The 23832-nt window shown below is 39.1% G+C and overlaps 1 protein-coding gene across 2 annotated transcripts in view; it reads right to left on the bottom strand.

The window, feature by feature from the left end:
* pcdh7b (protocadherin 7b) overlaps nucleotides 1–23832 on the bottom strand; it is a 213493-nt gene that overhangs the window by 88862 nt on the left and 100799 nt on the right. The gene's annotated exons all lie outside the window — the stretch shown is intronic.

The raw sequence follows: 23832 nt of genomic DNA, 5'->3' as shown, positions 1-23832 counted from the left end.
TCTTAGCACTCTTGGAAATCATTATTGGTTTCAATGACTGGTTACATATGAACACGATTATAAACTTAAGATTATTTACTGTAGACGGTCTTCTTTTCTGAAGGAAATTTAAATGCAAGCTGTTCTCTCTTCCCCATCTTTGTTCAGGTGACTTTGTGTTGCACTTTTATTTATTTGACATATGTAGCAATGTCAGGGTTTTAAGCTCACAATCCAGGCTGACACTCCAGGGAACCCTGCATTGTCAGAGATGCCGTCCTTCGGATGGGACATTAAACCGAGGTCCCATCTGCCTGTTCAGGTAAAACATATCAAAAAGAGAAGGGAGCTTCTACTGGTGCCCTGGTGAACAATCCCACAGATTAAAAAAAAATGATCACTCACCTCATGGCTGTTTGTGGGACATTTTTGTCTGCATATTGGCTGCCACATTCACCCACAAATACAACTTTGAAATACTTTAATGTAAGCGTTATTCAAATCCACGAATTATTATCATTATAATGATAGAACACAAACTACAACGGCTCTAAGCATCGCACGTCAGAGAAAGATTCAAGGAGTTGGCTGGGTGGTAGTTGTGTACTTGAAGGTTAACTTCCTTCAGAGAATCAGAAAATCTGTACAAATGTCAGGTAGTTGAACATCCTTCCTTTACTTATTTAATCTCTTCATACAAAAGGGAGCATAACAGCGCAGACATTGATTCTTGGACTCTGAAGACCTATACATTCCAGCTAGCTTAGAGCGCTGCAACACTGAAGCAAATGTCAGCTTGAGCTGTCAGGTCAGGCTAATAATGTCAGTTTGGCTCAGTTAGTAACAGACTCGCCTGCAGGTCAGAGGGTAGTGAGTTCAAGTCAAGTGAATTGGTCATTCACCTCCTGGCAGTCTGTGGGATTGTTTGTGCAAATGGTGAATAGATTTACCCACAAAACATGGCACTACATTTGACGTAATTAATTCTAATGTGCATTGAGATGTTTGAGAGATAAACAAAATGAAAGTAAAAATAGGAAACAATTCTAGCATATCACAATGGCTGTAAGAATGCTGAATAAATTGGACTACAAGTTCTATAAAAGCACAACTTTTTCAAGTGTTTAAAACAGATAGATGGATAATTGGGGAATACAGTCATTAAGGGATACTGAGATTGAAAAAGTAAAAATATAAAGAGCTGACATTCATCGAATGAAATAGCAGAACATGATCCCTTGGCCAGATAAGCTACCCCTGATCCTATGATTTTTTTCAGACAACCAGGACTCAAATGCATGAATCAAAAATAAAGCAACATGTAATGATAATTATCACTGCTGACGATTATCTCATCACATATGTTTTATTCTTGCCAACAATGACAAATGCCCCTGAAAAAGCTAGCCTATCTGTGTAGCAAAGAAGATAGAGTGGGTCATCAATTAAAGTGCACAGTATTATTTCACGTCAAAATAAAGGTTAGCAAAGAGTTTTAAGTGCAGGAGTTTAAGATCAAATAAGACCATTAGAGCACTTATGTAAGATTAGTCCATATCAAAATTTAAATTCCAGTAAGGAATTAATTATCCAATGAAAGACTTGACTTCCCAGCTACCTTGAGTAAATGTGAACAGAATTCGGAGCAATTCTATTGGCATCCAGACATGCTTCATTTATGGATCATTGTACAGCATCAAGACTTTGGCAAATTGTTGAATTGTAAAGCTGATTTTCTAAAACAACTCACAGGAAAACAGTTTCAAACATTAAGCAAAGCTGGATTTAAGAAACTGCTAAATTCTGTACCTTCTGTAATGCTACATTAATAATAATCCTCGCATTTGATATAGCGCTTTTCATGTCTTCTAGATGTCTCAAAGTGCTTCACAGAATATACTGTAAAGTGAATTGACTGTATATTTGTGGGCGAAACGCAGCAACCAATTGCGCACAGCAGTGTCCCACAAACAGTCGTGTGAAGTGACCAATTTTTATGTTTTTATCTATTATTATTTTTTTTGAGGGATTATTGTCAGGAGTGTGGAGTAAGGAAACTTGCCCATGGTTTCGCCCTGCCGGGCAGGGAACCCAGGTTTCACGCGTGCGAGGCGAGTGCTCTAACCAATGAGGTACAGGACTCCGATATAGTTAATGTGGAATTTCTACCCCATGTGATGGTGTTTCCAGCTTAACAATATTGCTGAAGGTGAGACTCAAACACAAATAGCAGCAAGGATAATGTTTGTGGAACATTAATATTTATGAGGCAACAATTACTGGGATATCAGCCTCGACTCAGCTGTAGTTATGTTCTTTAGAATGGTATATTAGCTTCTTCCTTTCATTGATATTAGCTTCCAGGGCTGAAACAAGAACTGTCACTATTGATTGTTGGTAACTCTACTGACCAGCTGAACTGTCGCTGCCATGTATTGTCCATCAAGCTGAGTCAATGTATCCTGATGATCTGATGGATCAGCCAATATTAAAAGGCAAAGAAAGATTGAAGAGTGAAGCCTTCCTCAGCCAGCAAAGGGTTATAGAATGAGGCATTCTTCCATCCCTTTCCAGTGAAACTCCTCTGTGATTCAACACTATTTGCTCAAATAGGATTGTTTCTGTATAGGTATCGGAACCAGACCAAAACCTTAAATTGAGCAGACTTGTGCACCCTGGAGGGGGTTGCATCAGCCCCAAAATACAATACTATCTTTTGCTTGGCCAAATGAATTAGCAGTAAAAACAAAGGAACATAGGGATGTCATTCAGCCCTTTGAATCTTCACTGCCATTTTGTTAGGTCATGGCAAATCTACTAATTCTATTTCTCCACCTTTTCCCATAACCCTTAAAATGCACAACACTGCAGAAGAGATTAAACTATACATCTTGTAATTTGTGTCTCTCTGTATCTGAAATACCTGCTTTGACATCTATATGAGCCTAGCCAGCTGTTAAACAAAAACAACTGCACAAGCTCTTTTCTTGATTTTTTTTAACAAAGAGGATTTATACTTCCAAAATCATAAGATGTAGAGGAGAGCATAAAACAAGGATTACTGAGGCTGATATTCAAGAGAGATGAGCTATAAGAAATGGCTAGAAGCCTGAAATTCCATTTAATCTTAGCCTGCAAGACCACATTACTTATAATTTAAGGGTTATGCAGAATTGCCAAAAATGTTAATTGATAAGAATTTTATTAAAAAAAGTCTTACAAAGTAACACTGAAGATTTAAGAATTCCCACAAATCTGCACAATTTTAAATGTTAAGACAAAATGGTCTTATATGCATGTTGTATAAGAAGACAGAAAAAATAAATCCATAAAAATAATTTCAAACAATCCGGCACAGTAGCAATTGAGTACATAAGTTCTGGGTTATGAAATGCAAATTCAGGACAGACATTATGAAGTACTTGTTTACACAGCATGTAACCAACTGCTGGAATAACTTACCAGGAAGGCAGGAAAGATGCTAAGGTTAGTATTTTGAAACGATGAGCTTGAATAAGCCCAAGGGCCTTCTTCACCTAAACCTCTCTTGTGATCTTGTGAAGATAAGGAGATCTTGTGATCAGTCATGGGGAAGAATCCATGATATTGAACACTAATGTAAAACCAAGAGGTGGCATCAAAATACTGAAGTGAATCCACTGTGGTGAATATAAATCTAAAATGTATATAAATGCAGTGACATAAATACATTCAATTGCCAATATTGAATCTATTATTTTTTGGACTGCAGCTCAAATGATTTTTTTTCTGTGGACATTGTGTACCTAATCATTAATTTAACAATGTCACATATGAGAAAAAATATAAGCAAACATTAAATTAAAGAGCCATTTGTCTCTGCTTTGAACTTGGGCTGATATGTATGCCCTTCACTCTGACTACCTTGAATTACATAACATCTGGTAGGATATTCTTCAGTTATTGGGTTCAATTGTCGACTGTCAAATTTTAGACTCTAATCCAACAGAGCTGTAAATGCCAAGTTGCTTTGAGCCTTTTGATCTGATCAGTGCTCAATCATGAGGGGTTTCTGATTGCTCCCTTCTTTGCATCTTTAGATAAAATCAATCCCTCCAAATCATGCATCTTAACTACATTTGAAACTCACACATTTAATGCATTTATTGAAAAATGGAACTGTAGCTTCACATGTCCCCATTTTTCTTTTATTTAAAATTCAATGGATTAATCTTGTGTGCACGCATCTTAATGATACAAAATTAAATACAATGTTAGATAGATATTAAGATGTCATTGTTTCTTGCTGTATATTATTGTATGCTAAGGAAATGCATTTACCTCCCATTGTTCCTCCCTAAGGTTGTCAATGAATGCAAGATAAAGCAAAAGGAATAATAGGCTAAGCAGATCTATGATGACAAGCTCACATCTTCAAATATGCAAACTAGCAGAAAGACAAATATTCCCCTTCACCCTTACAATACCTTCCTGGCTTTGTTTGGTTTAACATAAAATAAAATATATTTCTTGAGAGAGCCTGCTGAATAAAGAGCATGGTTTGATTTTAACACAATCCTACGTTATATACTGGTGAAAACATAAAAAATAGAGATCATGGCAGATTTCTAATTTCTCATAAATGTCCAGTTGCAGTGGTGGAGAGATGTCACCAAGACTTTAAGCTTTGCGCTTCAAGAAACTGGTCTGAAAGCAAGTGGGTCAGTCTTCAACTAACTACTATTTATGTGGTAGTGTGCTGATAGCAGAGATGCTAGATGTTATTGTTGTTAGAGATACCCCAGCAATCTACTACATATCTATAATCCTGCTTACAACAATTAAGAACTCTGGTGGTTTTCGAAGGTAAAAATGAAACACAATAAAAGCCTAATTTATACATTTTGGTTTGTTTTTATTTCTCATTCAGTCCAACAGCAGAAATTAAAGATGGATATCATCAGATATTGTGAATTTCACAATATCAAATGTGAATTTAGTCAGAAAGTCACTTTCCCTCAACACTCTTGCTTCTAAATTAGAAGCTTGTGGGTACAAGATCCGTACCAGGCATTGACCTCACAAGATAGACCTGACATTTGGGTTCAGTTAAGAAGAAATTCTGCATTGTTGGATGAGACATCAACTGACATTTGGTTTGATGGTTCAGATAAACATTAAAGATTGCTCGGCAATATTTTTCAAAATGCAAGGAAACTCTCTTGGCATCCTAGCCAATATTCCTCTATCATTCAAAATCAGCACAATACATGAATCAGTCATTCACCTCTCTCTTATTGTAGAGTATTGCTAGAGAATTAAAGTGTTAAATATGATTAGGTATCCAGGTGAATATTAAAACAATGGAAAGATTGGCAGCCATTTGCCAAGGAACATAATATTAAAGCTATTCCTATTGTTTATGACATGTTTATATCTGAAACTTCACAATTTGCATGCAGAAACATGAAACACTTGCATACATATCTCACACCTGCTCAGATACTACACTCTGTTTCAAGTCCAGTAAGCAAAGACAGTATTGACAGCGAGATACTCCGGAGGACAGCTATGAAGTTTAACTAGAACAGAATTCCTACTGATACAGAGGTGAAATGTTAGAAAAAGTGCATTCTCAGTCAGTATTGCTTCAGACATCTCATAAGCAATTTTGCACTATTATTCTGGATTTGCCTATAGTGATACCATTGAAAACAGTGCATTTCTTCAAGCACTTGCAAAGATTTAATTTCAAAACACCAACATGAGAACTTAAAAGTTCTCATTAAATCACCTTACTGACTCAAGGCTATTAATAATTGAATGGAAATGTTGGGCTGGTTGTCATGTCATACTCAAGAGAAAGAGTCGTTATTGATATAAGTTGACCACTCCCAATCTCCAACGTTTGATGTAATTTATTTTCTGAAACCCAATTCTGTATTTTAGTTATATGGCACCTTAGGGAAGATTTAATTCTTACTTCACTGCAAGGAACATTGCACAGAAGATTTCTGTGAGTTATATGTTCTTAACTTTCACCTTTTTTCCTTGAAATAATCTCCTGGCTACTTGTAGCTCTCCACATCACAATTACTTTTTACAACTAAGTAAGTTCACAATAAGATACTTTCCTCTGTTGATTGATCTTTGTTATTTTCCCTGTTTTTCTGGGTGTGTTGGGAGGAGTAATAATAACAAATAAATAATCCTTACAATTGATACCACTTTTCACGTAGGGAGGAAATCTGAACTCACTTCACAAGATTTATTGTAAATTGTAGTCACTGTGTTTTTTATAGGTGAAAAAGGCAACCAAATTTGCGCAAGTTACTGTCCCACAAGGAGCCGTGAAATGAATGATAAATATTAACTGGAGGATGTTGGCCAGGACACTGAGAGAAACTCCCTTCTCATTTTGAGGTACCATTGGAACATTAACATCCACTGGATGAAGTAGATTTGGGATTACAATGAAATGCAAAATAATTAAAATATCCAGAATTCTACAAATTAGGTTCGACTCTAAGTGTTTACAACTGTTCTCCTCATTTCAGGGTCAAGAATGTTTATGACCTTATAAAAGTGTTGATTGGCTACTTGAAAGTATAATTTCACAGTACGTCTTTCACGTCATAAGTGGGATGTCCAAAATGGAGATTAGGAGAAATTTTTTCACACAGAGAGTGATGGGAAATGTTGAATTGTCAACCAGAGTCAGTTTTTGGGACAGCGCAACCATGTGCACATTCAAAAAAAGACAGGACACATTGTTGAGGGAGAATAATGTTGAGGGTTATGGGGAAAGGGATGGATGGACACTTGTGTGGGGTATGAACTCCGGCGAGATGGGATGAATAGCCTATTTCTGAGCTATACTTGCCATAATTCTAGGAATCTATGTTGTGTTATTTATATTATAAAGTCAGATTTGAATGACGAACTTACAAAACGTACCAATTGGAGGAGAGAATTAAACCTCCATGGATTGGTTGGATGAAATTAATCATCAGTATTGTGTCCAACATTTTAGATTTGATCATAACCATTCTGAAAAATGTTTGAGTATCTAAATACTTACAGTTTACAAGAAATTGTCTAACACTGAGTTTTGCAACAAAACGTCCTATTATGTAAACAAAGCACACAAAATGTTTTGGAATACATGCTGTTTCTCCAGTCTGAATTAACATAATCTGCACTGTTTGCATGAAATAGTTCAACCTTAAATAAGACTTAATTCAAACTAAATCTAAATTAATAGGCTTTTCACATCTCGATTATTCTCCGTTAATGAGCCACTAATTTTGGTGTCTATGTTACATCCGCAATAAACCATAAATATGTAAATATTTTTAATCTGCAAAGCCAAATACATTTAGATTGAATTCTGCTTGATGTCATGGAGACCTGCAGAGTTGAACAATTTCAAGGATTGTAATTGAGAAGTTTGCCCAAGTTCGCACTCTATTGCCATCATCCAGAGGAAGAGGAAGAATATGCTGTAGTTTGGTAAAGAATGAGCCAAGTATGTTTGAAATACGGGTGTGGAGAAATTCCACCTGGGCCTAGACTTACGCTATTGACATAGAATTTTAGAGCATCCCAAATTTGGTAAATTCTTAAATCAGTCTTAATTTTGAAGCTGATTTCTTCTACGTTCTTTTTCACACTGTAAAACTATGATTTTAAAGTTAAGGCTGAATTAAACAATTCGTCAATCTCTGCACGATATCTAAAAAGCTGGAATCCTGTAGTGTAGTGTTTAGTGGGCTCACCTCACAACCGATAGGGCCTGGATTTGATTCCAACCTGGGGCAAAACCTTAGGAAAGTTTCTTACTCCACACATCTCTGTTTACCTAGTAGTAAGCAGGAACTCAGTTGATAGTTGATTGGCGGATTGTTTCCAAGATAGCAATCCCTCCTCCCTGTCAATTCTCTTTATAATATATTCTGTGAAGCACTTGGTGACGTCTCAACGACGCAATAAGGAGGTACATCAAGTGCAAGGATTAGAATTATTAAAAGCTATGCTATTAGAGCAAATTTAGATACCATTGAAATTTCTCCCTGTTGTTTTATTTTGATTAGTTTTTATAAATGCAGAGAATGGGTATGTTGTGCCTTCTTAGTCAGAGTTCATTGGTATGATCCTGTCAAGCACCATAGGATATGTTATAACACTGCTATTCAAGCTTTAAATTTAGAAACACTGAATTAATCGTTGCCAGAAAATTATAAGCATCATAAAGGCAAATTAAAGGAGCATCCTGCTCCTCAGGATCAAACCCGTTTTGCCTTTAATCAGGTTGAGATTTTCCACTTTTAACATTTTTAGTTTGTTTTGACTTTCATGAGGAAATGTGCAAGGTGATGGCTGCAAATAAAAATGAGTGTTAAATCAATCTCATTTGAATTCTTCAGGCAGCAAGCATCATGAGTTGATGAGAATCAAGTATGCTTGGATGAGTCTGTTATGGACTGCTATGGAAATTTAAATTAACTGTGCAACTTAACATTTAAAATGTCTGTAATGGAGCCAGGCAAGATGGCAATGGCAGCATAGATCAAAAGAGTTTTTTTTGTGGGGTAGTCAGTTGGTCTGCAAATTTAATTGATCCTCATCATTATGACATTTGTAATAATAACCCCAAAGAAAATTAGTTTAAGTTAATATGCTTTATCAATTGTGTTGTCTAAATTCACTGGATTTTGTTTATTCCTATTTTCTAAGAGTTGTTTTTTTAGTACCTATGCAGTACTTTCCAAACAAATTGGTTTGATAGCCCAATACCTTTTGTATCCCAAGGAACTAAGAATCCATAGCTAACTCCTTTGAGGACTACTAAGGTGCCTTGATCACTTTGACTTTCAGTTTAATGCACATTTCTCTTTCATTGTACAAAGGTGTTGTAAGATAATTTTAGAAAAGTGATCAACGATTGGTTAAAGTACGCTTTGAGCTAATCAGAGCCTTGCATCTCAGTAAAAACCATTATTTTCATGCTTTAAAATTTGACTATGCTAACTATCTGCTTGCCGGCCTTCTCCACTCTTCCCTCCATAGACAGCAGATTATTCAGAACTCTGCAGCTTGTGTCCTCTCCTACACAAAGCTCCATGAGCCAATCACCCACATCCTTGCCCGGCTTCACTGGTTCCCCATCCCCAGAGGATCAAGTTCAAGATCCGCATTCTCACTTTCAAAGCCCTCCACTCTCTTGCTCCTCCCTACCTTTGCAATATGCTAACACCTTACCACTGTTCTTCCTCCCTTCGCTCGGCAGGCACTCTCCATGACTCTTGACCTGCTCCATTTCCACTGCCCTGCCCGCCTCACCATCAGCAGTCAGGCCTTTAACCTCTCTACCCCCACCCTCTGGAACTCCATGCCAAAGTCCCTTCGCTTTCCTTGCTCTCTTCCCTGCTTAAAGGCCTGTCTCAAGACCATCCTCTTTGACCATGCCTTCAGTCATCTTCCCACCATAGGACCTGGATTGAGTAGCTGGTGCTGAGTAAGCCTGGTATGCGGTATTGGACTTGGACCTCAACAACAACAACAACAACAAGATTCCATTTATAAAGCGCCTTTCACGTCAGGAGGACGTCCCAAGGCGCTGCACAGTTGGGTCATGACCCGAGCAGGGGGGAAATGGTCAGGGTGAGGGGAGGGAAGGGAGGGAGCGAGGAGGGGGGAAATGGTCAGGGTGAGGGGAGGGAAGGGAGGGAGCGAGGAGGGGGAAGAGAGTCGAGAGGGGAGCTGAAGGCTCGGTCAAAGAGAAAGGTTTTGAGACCGGCCTTGAAGGAGGAAAGGGAGGAAGCAAGGCGAAGGCACTGGGGGATAGAGTTCCAGAGCCTGGGGGCTGAGAGGCTGAAGGCCCGACCACCGATGGTAGGGCGATTGGGGCGGGGGACGTGGAGCAGACTGCAGCCGGAGGAACGGAGGGTAAGGGCAGGTAGGTAGGGGGATAGTAGGTTGGAGAGGTAGGAGGGAGCGAGGCCGTGAATGGCCTTGTAGGTGAGGATGAGGATCTTGAAATCAATCCTCTGGGGGATGGGGAGCCAGTGGAGGCGAGCGAGGGTGGGAGTGATGTGGTCGCGAAGCCTGGTGCGGGACAGTACACGAGCTGCAGAGTTCTGAATGACCTGCAGCTTGTGGAGGGAGGTGGTGGGAAGGCCGGCGAGGAGAGCGTTCCCATAGTCCAGCCTTGAGGTGACAAAGGCGTGGACCAGGGTTTCAGCAGCGTGAGGGCCTCAAGAACATCAAAGTGACTGGCACATCATAAGCTGTCCTGTAAAGGTCCACCCATCATGCTGAAGGCAGGTGCCTGCCAGACAGCTGATGAGGAAACTCTGAGGCTGGGGTGACAGCTGCTGTAAGGCATCACCTGAAGTCTGAGTTCATGAACATCTAGCCCCTGGAACCCACATTGATTCGCCTGCAGAGAGGCAAGCAGCTGCTGCTTAATCTCCACACCTCAAATTGGTGGAACTATCACTCAATGGGAAGGGATGTGTGCCCGAGCTGCAGATAGGAAAATGGTGGCAATGCTATCACCTGTTTCATGCTGAGATGCGTTGTCCATCGGGAAGCTCGCTTATTGCTTGTCCCTACCATCCACTGAGTGACGGCTCAAACCAGGGCTTGTCGGATATCGAACGACCAACTAGTGACTATCTTCCTTGGGGGTGGTAAGCGACATCCCCTAGGAGCTGAACTGGCTCCAAGGTGACATGTCTGGCAATGGAATGTCGGAATCGAGCCAGGCCTCCGTGGCGGTCTCGGAAGTCCGGTTCCTGATTAGGATGGTCCATAGTATTCCAGGGCACTGTTGATGGCAGCACAGCCAGCCTGGCTCATTGGCACGACTTGGATAGGAAGGGCACTTGGAGCAAGGAGTCATCCCACTCAGCTCCTGTTAAACCTACAACCCAAAGCCCTAATGGGTAGGTTCTTAGCTGCACAAGCAATATTGCCGGACAGCAATATCATTGGCAAGTTATGCGGTTTTAGCTGGTTAGACTCCAGTTACCCCAACACACACTCTGGGGTCCCCAAGACTTAGGTCTTGCCATCCTGCGCCTAATACTTTCTGGAATTAGGTAAGCAGGCTGTGTCCCTCCAGGGAGAGGGTGCATATTCCATTCCAACAATCTATTTCTGGGATTCCCATGTGTAGGTGGGATGCATGGAAATCTCAGCTTGGTTTGGATACTCTTAAGCATGGTGATGGGTTTCCGCATGTGTCAGACACCCGACTGACCAAAAAAAAATATTCCACCCCTACCCTCTCTGCTTATCACAACCACCATCTTGGGTCCAATTCCCTGCAATTTGTTGATGTTGCTATTCTTATTGTTCAGTAACACATAACCATAGATGAACTAAATGGACCATGAGGGAAAACCTCTATAAAAATGATGGTTGTCCATTGTATAGTCCTCTGTAGAGAGCCTCACTGACTAAGTCACCAAGGACTAAGCAAAGAACCGATTTTGCAACAAATGTCTCAGCATTTGTCTTGTCTTATTAATTATGTCAACTACATCAACAACCACCACTGTGAACCCTATCAACCAAATAAAATGTGGATTTGTTTGAAATACAGGGGGAATAAATCCATACATTTCATTTCTTTATTAGGATTATGAAAAGAAATACATTTGTTGCAGTCAATCGCTGATTTTAGAGAATAAAAGAAAAGTATTTATAATAATAATAATTGCTTTTGATACAGTTCCTTATCACGTCATTGAGGTGCCTCATAGAGTTTCACAGAAGATATTGTAAAGTGAATTGGCTGTATATATTTTGTGGGCACAACACAGCCTATTCCCAAGATATTCTCTTCATTTAAACGGCATTCAAAACCTCTTTGAGGATTGCGTTCTTCAAAGTTGATCTGAGCTTTTGGACTCCCACATCATTTGGTTTTGGATTGTGCTGTTCAATCCTAATTCCTATTTCAATTACATTATTTAAATTTCTCCCCCAAAAATGTTGTAATTCTTACAAATTTTTCCAAAGGTTTTTACTTTACCTCATTGTGCAAAGGGATTCATGTCCATGAGCAAACACATACTGTGGGGCACGTGCACAAAAAATTATACCTACGTGCTCCTTTGCTGTGTCTATATTGATGGGAATATTTGGTTGTGCTGGTGATATAGTCAGGAGTGCCAAAGTCAAAGTATTCAGTTGGACCAACAAAGGTCACTAATAAAGATGCTATTTTCTTTCACTCTAGCTCTTGGAGTTTTGACTGACTCTTGAAGATTTTCCTTGCTAGAATATAAGATTGAAGCCTCAAAAGCTTATATATTTTCTGGTCTGATTAAAGGCCTACATGATATTGTTAAATATGAAAAATTCTAACAAGGTTCATCTGGAGAGGGCAATGAACTTAAAGTATAGAATACATTTGATCGACAAAGCTTTTCACATGATCGTTGTTCCTTTTATTCCCGGATTTCAAAGATGTATAAAGGATTATCAGAGCACCTCGTTATATCTCTGACCACAGTTACCATCCATCCTTGTGCTCAGTCTTCAGGGGACTACATTGATGGTACTTATAAAGGGTGCTATAATCCTGCAGTTTGAACTACCTCTGGATTATTATTGGACATAAGGATGCTACTGTTTTAGGACTTAATCCCCCTGGTAAACCAACCATCTTCGTTCCCTCAAGGCACAAGTGCGAGCTGCTGAACGCGCCTGAATCAAATCCAAACTAACAGTCCATCGGCAGAATTGGCTTCTGCACACCAAGACCTACCGCTGTGCTCTTGCCTCTGCCAAATCCTCCTTCTACTTCAAGGTTATCTTGGAGGCAAAGGACAACCTCAGGCTTCCCTTTTCCACCACAAACCATCTCCTCGTCCACCTTCCCATGTCTCATCCATCCTCTCCTCAAACTCCAACTGTGAGGAGATGCTGGACTTCCTCGAATCCAAAATCGACGGGATACGTTCAGCCACCTCTGCCCTGTCCAGAGCCACCCCCACATCACCTCTCTCTCATGACCCAAACCCCACCTACACTCCTTCGACCCTAACTCTCCCTCCCTCTCCACAACTGTCCGCAAACTGAAACCGACCATTTGCTCCCTCGATCCCATCCAACCTCTTTCCTCATCTCCCAGTTCCACCTCCTGGACCCTCTCCTGTCCGATGTCATCAACCTCTCCTTGTCCACCGGTTCAGTTCCCACCCCCATAAAAACAGCCGTCATCACCCCCATCTTGAAAAAAACTTACATGCTCCCCCTTGGTGACATCATCCGCAGACATCATCCACTTCAACTCACCAAAACAGTCAGGAACCTAGGTGTCTTGTTCAACCCTCAACTGTCTTTTTTTCCCCACATCCAAGCCATGACCCTCTCTGCCATCCCTGACCTCCATAACATCGCCCGACTCTGCCACTACCTCACCCCTCAGGCCGCTGAAACTCTTGTTCATGCCTTCATCACCCCCAGGCTCGACTATGCAAATCCGCTGCTTGTCGGCCTTCCCAACTCCTCCCTCCACAGGCTGCAGATAATCCAGAACTCTGCAGCCCATGTCCTCTCCCGCACCAAACTCCGTGACCCTATCTCCCCCACTCTCACACGACTCCATTGGCTCCCTATCCTTCAGAGGATCCAGTTCAAGATCCTGGTTCTCACCTACAAAGCTCTCCATGGCCTTGCCCCACCCTACCTCTGCGACCTCCTAACACCCTACCAACCCACCCACTCTCTACGCTCAGCCGGCTCCGGCCTGCTCCAAGTCCCCCGACCCACCTGCCCCACCATTGGCGGGAGAGCCTTCAGCCGCTCTGCCCCCAACCTCTGGAATTCCATCCCCCAATCACTCTGCATTGTCCCCTCCTTAGCCTCTTCAAGTCCCACCTCAAGACTCTCCTCTTCGACCATGCCATCGGCCACCTCCCTTCCTCTCCCCTACCCTCCCTTCTCCCCCACTGATCCCAACTCAGGTCTGAAATGCTGTACACTGTCCAGCGCCTTGGGATGTTCTGTCGATGTGAAAGGCACTATACAAATGTAATCTTGTTGTTGTTGTGAATTGTACATTTTATATCATAATTTTAATGTTTGTGAAAATGTCATTATAACATGTATTCAACAATATATAATATTATCATTGTTATAGTTATTGATTATTATATTAACCTATGGATATTTTCACCTAATTCAAAAGAAGATTCAAAAGTACTAATATTGAAAAGCATAAGAAAATAGGAGACCTCCAGATGCCTTTCAGTTCACACAGATTCACTTCTCCCCTCAAAGTTGATCTTAGCCATTGTACTCCAACACAATTTGGTTTTAGATTGAGCTGCTCAATTCCAATTCATACTGCATTTGTCCTCGTAAATTTACAGCCAAAGCACAGGATAAATACAAAGGTGCACATATTATCGAGTCTTTCTTCACAAATTATGCCATTTGCAACCATGTTGAATTCTGCTACTGTTTTAATCCCAATATATTTTTATATTGCTAATTTCTGTCTAGAATAGAAGAGAATATTTTACGCGCGTGATGACTGATATAAAGCCGCAACATTTTTCTGTAAGATGCACTTTATATCAATGGAATAAAACAGCAGAACATTTTGGCTCAGGCTTATGTAAATGTTTGTTCAATGGCATTCCTATGAGGAAACAAATCTCAACACTTGACCTTTTATGATCTTTTCAGAAATAATAAGTGTACCGAAAGATCCTCCCACCACACTGAAGGCAGATGTCCGCCAGATAGCTGATGAGGGAATTCAGGCTTGAGGTGACAGCTGCTGGAAGGCGTTACCTTGCGTCCTAGTTCATGAACACAAGTTCATAAATCCAGCGGCTGGAATCCACCTTGATTGACCTGCAGAGAGCAAGCAGCTGCTGCTTAAACTCTGCACCTCAAACTGGTGAAACATCGCTCAATGGGAAGGGACGTGTGCCTAAGCTGCAGACAGGAAAACAGTGGAAGACAGGTTTATATGACCCTATCATCTCCACTCACTCCTGGCTCCACTGGCTCCCATTCCCCCACAGAATAGAGCTCAAAATCTTTGTCCTTGCCTTCAAGGCCCTCCAAGGACTTGCTCCTTCCTATCTCTCTGATCTATTAACCTGTCCGCTCCCTCCGCTCAGCATGCTCCGACCTGCTCATCGTCCCCCGCCTGGCCCGCCCCACCATCGGCAGTCGGGCCTTCAGCTTCTCTGCTCCCACACTTTGAAACTCCATCCCACACTCCCTTTATCTTGCTTCCTTGGCTCTTGCCTCCTTCAGGGCATGTCTCAAGACCCTCCTCTTCAACCGCTCATTCGGCCACACTCCTACGCCTACCCTCACTGCCTCAACACCCCCTGATTCCAACTCCCTGCTCGGGTCCAATTCCCTGACTGTCCAGTGCCTTAGGACGTCTTCTCGATGTGAAAGTAGCTACTCAAATGTAATTTGTTGTTGTATTAAACTTCATCTGCCACCCATCCACCCATTAGCAAGCCTGACGTGATTTGCTGTACTCTTTTGCAATACTCTTCACCACATATCTTACCCCCATGCCACCAATTTGCTTTGATTTGTCAATTTCAATAACATACTTTCTGTATAATAATAATAATAATAATAATAAGTGGAGTCCTGTAGCTCAGTGGTCAGAGCACTCGCTTTGCAAGCGAGAGACCTGAGTTCAATTCCAGGCACGGCGAAACCTTGGGCAAGTTTCCGTACTCCACACACCTAATAATAATCCCCCCGAAACCAAAAACAATAATAAATTGGTCATTTTCAACCTACGATTGTTTGTGGGACACTGCTGTGCGCGTTCGCCCACAAATATACTAGTCAATTCACTTTACAGTGTGTTCTGTGAAGCGCTTTGGGACGTCCTCCCGACGTGAAAAGCGCTATATCAAATGCAAGGATTATTATTATTATACTTTCTTTATCTGCATCCAAAGCATTTATTTATATGGTGAACAGTTTCAGGTCCCAATGCAGATCTCTGCTGAATACTTCTTACTGCTTACCAATCTGAGAAGCTCCTCTTATTCCTACACTCTGGTTTTCCAGCCAAAGTTGCAAACCACTCTGCTACCTCGCCCATACCTCCACATACCCTGATTTTAGCCACGAGTCTCTAATGTGTCCTCTTATCAAAGACCTTCTGGAAATCAATAAATACCACATACATTGCATTTTCCTTATCTACTTTATCTGTTTCTTCTGCCAAAAAATCGATAAGGTTGGTCAAGCATGATCTTGCTTTCATAAATCCATACTGGTTGTTTGTCATTAGATTCACCCTCTCGAATTATTTAGTTATTTCATCCTTTATTGTAGACTCCAATCCCTTCCTCACCACAGACAATAAGCTATTTTTGAATCAGCACTTTTTTAAAAAAATGGATATTCCATTTGCCGCCCTATTCTCTGTCGCAATTTCTTTTTCTACAGAATAGTTAAATTATAAATACTTGTGCCTCAACTATTTCCTTCCTAATTTCTTTAAGGTCTTTGGTTGCAGTCAATCTGGACTTGGTGCTTCTCTCTCTAAATTGTCAAATGTATCTACTACTTCCTGTCTTTGTTTGTTAATACATGTATTGATATTTACAGCTTTGCATTTATAATGAAAAAGTGCATTAACATCCTAATACAGTATCATTTACTAACAGACAAATAACCCATACAAATTAATAGACATAGCCTATAGAAAAATCAATGACAAATATGTTTCAGGCATAGGTTGTGATCTCTTTATAGACTATTACTTGGTCAAGTGAGGACAATAGTAATAAAAATAATATTAATAATAATAAAGATAATAATCCCTCAAGAACAAAGAAAAATTAATTTAGTCACTCAATTCACGACTGTGCGCAACCCGTTTGCCGCGTTTCACCCACAGATATACAATCAATTCACTTTACAGTATATTCTGTGAAGCGCTTTGAGACGTATCAAAGACGTGAAAAGCGCGATATCAAATGTAAGTATTATTATTATTATTATAAGACTTAATTAACCAAATGATACTTGCATGAAGCAGCATTAAGAATTAGTTAGTTCTTACACAAGTAAACACTCTCAGCTTTGCTTCCTACTTTCAATGTAACAAAGATAGAAACCTGAGAAATATCATTGTTAATTTGTAGTTGATCCAGATCACGCTTTCAGCTACTATGGCCTGAAGCACTGGAACACTCTCCCTCAATCCCTCCACCTTGTCCCCTCTCTCCCCTTTTTCAAGTCCTGCTTGAAAATCTTCCTTTTCGACCATGCTTACAGTCATCTCCCCTCCCCCGGCTCAGATTCAGGCTCCACCACTGTTAAGTGCTCTGAGGCGCTACCTTGTGTGGAGTGCGCTATATAAGTGCACGTTGTTGTTGTTTACTTTGTTGTTTAATTTCCAATTATATGTGGGGCTAAAAGCTCAGTTTACATTCAGCAAATTTATGCTGCACATCTCTTTTTATTACACAACCAGTATCGATACAGATCAGAGGCGCCAGAGCATTCAGTTTGAAATGATTATTTCTAATGAAGCTATTTTATTTCTTATGCTGTTTTCTCGTCTAGCTTAAAATGCAGATTTTTTTTTCAAGAGCTGCAGTCGTGAAATGTTATGTGCATGGTAATCAGACTTCTTATGTTAAGCCTTGGCATAGCTAAATTGCTCAAACTGAATGCACCCTTCTTTCACTTCATTCATTGACCTGATCAATAGCTTATTGTATGAGCCATTTTGTCTCACATTTCACAGTTGACTTCTGATCTCAATATGAAGATCCATTTGCAATTGATGTAAACTGCTTTACATTTCTGCTTTTGTATTAGAATGTGATACATATTTAGAACAATACACGCTTGCAAATATTTTGCATTACAACCACTCATTCATGTATATATGCATTAATTTATTAAAACAAGAAATGTATTCACAACATTTTGAATGTTTGCCAACAAATTATCTTGCAAATAATTAATACATAAGGATTATCTACTTTAATCTTTTAGAATTTTATGTTCATGATATTTAATTCTCTGTTTTTTTAATTTAATTGAGACGCAGCTTGTAAAATATTCATAGCTCATGGCTATATCTCCTTGAAGAAAGCTGTTTACATTCTATTGCAATTTGTTTGAATCAAATGCTTTGGTAAATTTCATTTAACTTGCCAACATCCAGTAACTACAGGCTTACCAAAAAGTCGTGATAACTACCCTATTATTTAAAAAACATTATATATATATATCATCATTTCTTTAAGACTTAGTAGACATTGTAATGGTATCACCACTTTTGGCCAGCTAAAACATACATCTAGACTCCTCATTAACTTACAGGAAATGTTCAGATTATTTTTTACCCACAAAAGATTGTATTAAAGAAACCGGTGATCACAAATATAAGCATTCTGCATTGTTAAATAGGCAATGGTTTTAAGACACCAATTATAAAATTGAATTGCTACATTCCAGATCTAAATAGTAACTTGCTTGTTAATGACTCACCAATATAAGCTCAAATCACAGATATTTCAGCGCTGTAACGTTAAAACAGGTTCCACTCCCATATACCAGAATAGCTTTGTCTTATTAAAATCAATGTAACAGAGCACTCAAGAGTTTTCAACTCTGTCATTGTTATGCATGGTCTGTACATTACGCAAAACCTCAGCTGCTTAATGATTTAGTTACCTAAGGTGTATGTCTGGTTAATTCATACCACAAGACCCGAGATGTCAGTGCGAAATATGTGTACAATAGGAGTTGAAGGTTGGATTACAGAAGGAATTAGTTCAAGTTATTTTAAGATTTTACTTGAGGGCATGTTCAAGAAGCATAGAATAATGAATGATCCTCAGCACAGCACAAAATAGTAACATACACAACCAAAAATAACATTCATTACAGTGCAATTAAAATACTCCTAGCACTTAAAAGAGGTTGATCACTATCTTTAGAGAAAGAGAGCGGATTGATTAATCAATTACATAAGCTTCTTTTTAAATATGAAAAAAACACGCCTCTCTCCTTGTCGTTTTAAGCAAACATTTTGAGTCAGAATCCTATAAGTTTTTCTTCTTGTGTTAGAGAACCATAGCAATTTATGGCACAGAAGAAAGCCATTGAAACCATTGTGTCTGTGTCACCTCTCTCAAGAGCAATCTTTCACTCCCATTTACTTACCTTTTCGCCGTACCCCTGCAGCTGACTCTTTTTCAGATATGTGTCTAGTTCCTTTTGAAGGCCAATATGGCTGAACCAACACTCCCAGCAGGACATTCCATAGCCTAACTGCTCTGTATGAAACAAGATTTATAGTAACCTCTAACTAAGTAACTAAATAATAATAACTATACGGACTTTATCCAGATCCTGCTCTTAACAGGATATATCTTTTTGTAAACTAATAAAAAGAAGACAATTCTGCTCTATTGATGGAAATGCAGGTAAATCACATTTTCTACATTTTGGGGATACAGCAGCAAACAGATGAACAGGAGTAGCCAATTCTGCTCACTATGAGTAGCCAATTCTGCTCACTATGAGATTATACAGGTTTAAATTCATCAGCTTTAGCAGGTGTCGAGTGTGAGCAAACATCGGCAATGAATCTGAATTCAGAGCTTATGTGGCCAATAATTGAATTTATGCACACGCATAACACTAATCCAGCTGTGGAGTGCTGAGCATTTGGGTCCAATGATTAATCATAGGATTTGCAAAAGCCCTTTCTCTGACAGGGCAATGGAGGTCTTTGTAGAGCAGATATGGAGAGGTGGGATCAGCTATTTGGGGATGGAGGGCAGATCCCCACAGCTGTAGCGCAGCATAGAGCTTAAAGGAGATTGACAGTGGAATGATTGGGTTTCTGAAGTAAAGAATACTTGGTGGCAGGTCACAAAAAAGTTACACAACTTAAAAGAAATCAAGCACTGACTTTGGCCATATAAAAGGCATACTTAACATATCTGGCAATTCTTTTAATCTCTTCGAAATGCAGTGGATTTCTGTACATGCAGAACTAACATAGACCCTTGAGCATCATAAGTCATCATCTGCACTTCATGTAGGCATCAGTAAAGTAATATACAGGGTGGATTGGATTATGAGTCCACTGAGTGCCAGTTTCATCTATTACATTTTCTAACATAAGAGTAACAGTTTCGAATTATCCACTTTCAGCCTTGCTTCCCAAAAATGAGAGCATCACAATGAGGGAGTTTAAAAAGAAACTAAACTACTTTCAAAAGCAGGAGTCAATTGTAGACTTGTTCTGAGAACCAGCAGAAACCAGTCCACCAGTATAGTTGGAAACCATTATTCTTTAAGTTAATAGAAAATATCAAAATGAGGTAATGCAAGAACTAACATCTAACAAGATTTTTGTACTATGAGCAAAATAACCTATTAAAGAAAAGAAACCGTTCAAGGTTTCTGATAATTCTGATAATATTATTTTGGTAAATCAAACAACAGGACCGAGAAGGTATAATTCTGACGTTAGCACATTGCACTTGTAAGAATATTAGTATTAGAAAGAAACAAGAGCATGAGATTGACTATTTGAGGAGCTTGGTTCAGCTCAACTGTTTTCTCATCCCTAAATAATGTAGTGTGCTTTACCTTTGCTATTTGGGTAATGAAAGCAGGGAACCTTTTGACAGATTGTGGCATAGTCCTTCTGGATTACGTTTGAGCAAAGGCCAATTTTAACAAAATATTTGAACAAAGTGCTGATGGTGAATTTATTCAGCAGACAATGAGCCAGCGATAGTTTTTGAATGATGCAGAGCTGCACCAGTGTGATAATCAGCAGCAGAACTTTATATTATTAATGAGATGTGGTTTATCCAAATTAGTACTTAATTAAATATCACAGGCCAATACATAACTGCTGAGATAAGTAGCTCACTGGACTAAATCTGAATGAATGGAATATGCACTGGGCCAGATTAACTTTATTTGAATAATTTGCAGTTATGATAACACGCTAAAGTTAAGCCAAAAAGCAATTTTATTTTAACAATATTGTAAGTAATCAGGGAGATGCAGATTGTATTAAAAACACAGTTCTGTTAATGTATTGCTGATAAAGCTGATTAAAAAGCTTCATTTTCCACAAGATAACATTGAGTCTCTTCCAGACCCATTGTTAGTGCTGATGTTCTGAGCCAAATAGTTTATGACCTAGCTTGGCTTTAAGGGCAGACTTGAGTGTTCCTTTCCCCACATGCGGTATCCTGCAGCTAACTAATTTCTTCAGTTAGTACAGATTTATCTCCAAGGAATATATCCCTTTGAAGCAGCGGTGAAAATTTTAATAGTACAATATACTTTTTGTTGGCTTGTCGCTCCTTATCTTTTAATTTTCACTGTTATCTTGTTTATTAATTTAACAGCAATATTACATAGACTTATTTTTAAGAGAAATTAATAGAAAATCTCTATAGATGAATGATAGCAGATGAATACTGTTTGTATGTTAGTTAATCTATTTATTTATTAGGTTGCCAATTTCATTTACTATTGGGAACTTTCCTAGACTATCCTTTTTTTATATAGTACCCTATGTTCTACTTTTAGTCAGATGGGATTTCACTCCATTAATCACTAGATTCTTGTAAATTTTAAGAATAAATAGGCATACACTTATTCCGTTCTGTTAAATACAGCACTATCAGCAGCATTGACTCAAAGCCTAAGCACTAGTCAATCTTCATGTCCTCTCAAATTACCAACCCTTCCTTTCAGAGCGATTGGTGAGTTTTATCTGAATTAAAATTATCTTGAAAGATGTTTGTTGCATGATAACGTCCCAGCTTTCATACAAAAAAGACTCAAATATTCCTTGCTGTGAAAGATTAAGCTGGAAAGGCAAAGTCACCTACAATATTCTCATCTGATTTATGTGCTTAAAACATAGGTCTCAGCACTTCCAGTTTTCTTTTGCTATTTACGTGTACAAGATAATAGGCTATAAGGTAACACTGTCTTTGTAGAAACTTAGTTTCCAAAAATAGATGCTATGTTGTACTTGATCACTTAACATCACCTAAATGTGCAGTAATGTTTCTCTGGACTCAGATAACTGAATTCAAAGTCACAATAACATCCTGGTCTTAGTTTTGCTGACAGGGAGTAATATTATTCTCTGAACTGGTTTAGAGAATTTGCAGCAAAGTTCAACATGATGGGTGAAGGCTGAATGCTTAATAGGTGTGGATGCAGATTTGAATACATACAATTCAGTATTTAAATTGCTATGGCTTCTCCCTAAATTGGTTATTCATGAACTGGTGACTTTTTTGAAGGTCAACAGGTTGAGCTCCAAGCAAATCCCATGTCATGTTTCCCAAAGAGCATGTATATTATTCAATGGAATGAGATTCCAATTTTTAGAGACAGCTTTCCTCTAGCCTGGGGTTCGATGTTCTGCTATTGCAAGGCACTCCACTTAGCAGTGTGACCTGACAGAACTCACTGCAATCATGGCTGGGAGTTTGAAGTATCAAGTAACTAAGTTCTATGGAATGATAGTAAAGCATGAAGCAAAGCCACCGTATGGAAGAGGAAATGGGTGACTAAAATGTCCACTGTGGAGGTTACTGGGATAAAGTGGATTATAAATAGAATTAACTGGTGAGGTTTTAAGTTTGCAATATAATTTTTTTCAAAAGAATGCTTAGTAGCCAAAATATAGAACACAATTACTGATGAAAGAAAATTTATTTTCAGAAGGGACATTTTCCCTTATAAAATGTAACTGACATTTATATAATAAAATAAAGTGCACTACATTTACATAATAATGAAATATGTGTCTGGATATATGACAACGCAGCAGACACAGCATTAGCAGAATGATTATTTTTCATGTAATTAATCCTAATGCAGTTTAATGCAAGATGTGACCGCAAAGTTTCAGTAACTGCTGACAGATGCAACCTGCCTTGTTTATGCATCACATAAATGCCAATCTCCTGACATACTGACTGATTTAACTTGCTTTTGAGTCAATACATCTTTATTCAGAAACAAGAACCCGAATGATCGCTGATATAGGTTTTCTTGCATAGGAAAAAAAAATGTTTGGTCAGGCATGGACTCCAAACTGCAGTGCAGCAGAAAGTTCCTCTTCTGGGAATATCTAAAACCCAAACAATGGATCTGCCCTATTTTCACGGGATACACAATACAGTAAAACTTGCATAAGACTTATCTTTATAAAATCGTATAATTGCCCAAGTTGTACATTCACCCGAGCCCCATTCTGTTTCCCATCAAAACCACTTAATTTCTTGCACTACTTATATTAATCACCTAACTCGTAACGCTACTCTACTACCCTCCATTACTCCCACACTTACTGGCTGCATTTAATCGTGGGAAATGACATACTAACCCATCAACATATGTGCACTTACCGGCTGCAATGACAAAGTACCACATGCGCACTTATCCGCTACATTGATTTACGCAAGCGCAATCGTGATTATTGATTAAATCGGATTTTATACAACTTGTACAGTTTGCCTGCAACTTGGACTTCACGTAAGTCATATTAAATGTTTTGATCCCAACCGATATGACTTATGTGATATTTACTTCCCAGGAAATGTTGAATTGACACACCCAAACGATTCTCAGATTTTTTCCTAATGAATTTATGAACATGATTTTTTTCCTACTTTATATGTGAATGTTCCACCGTACATGTCAATCAAAGTGCTGATACTATGTCATTGTCTTTAAACATCCTAGATATTTACTACTTTGCACGACATATGCAAACTATAATGTTTTTGGCTTTTGAATGAAATTACAGGGTAACCAAAAATTTGTGATACCATTATAATG

The sequence above is a fragment of the Callorhinchus milii genome, unplaced genomic scaffold, assembly GCF_018977255.1.
Source record: "Callorhinchus milii isolate IMCB2004 unplaced genomic scaffold, IMCB_Cmil_1.0 Scaffold1, whole genome shotgun sequence".
NCBI classification, from domain to species: Eukaryota; Metazoa; Chordata; class Chondrichthyes; order Chimaeriformes; family Callorhinchidae; genus Callorhinchus; species Callorhinchus milii.
Note: the sequence above shows the minus strand (reverse complement) of the source record. Positions and strands in the feature narration are given on the sequence as shown.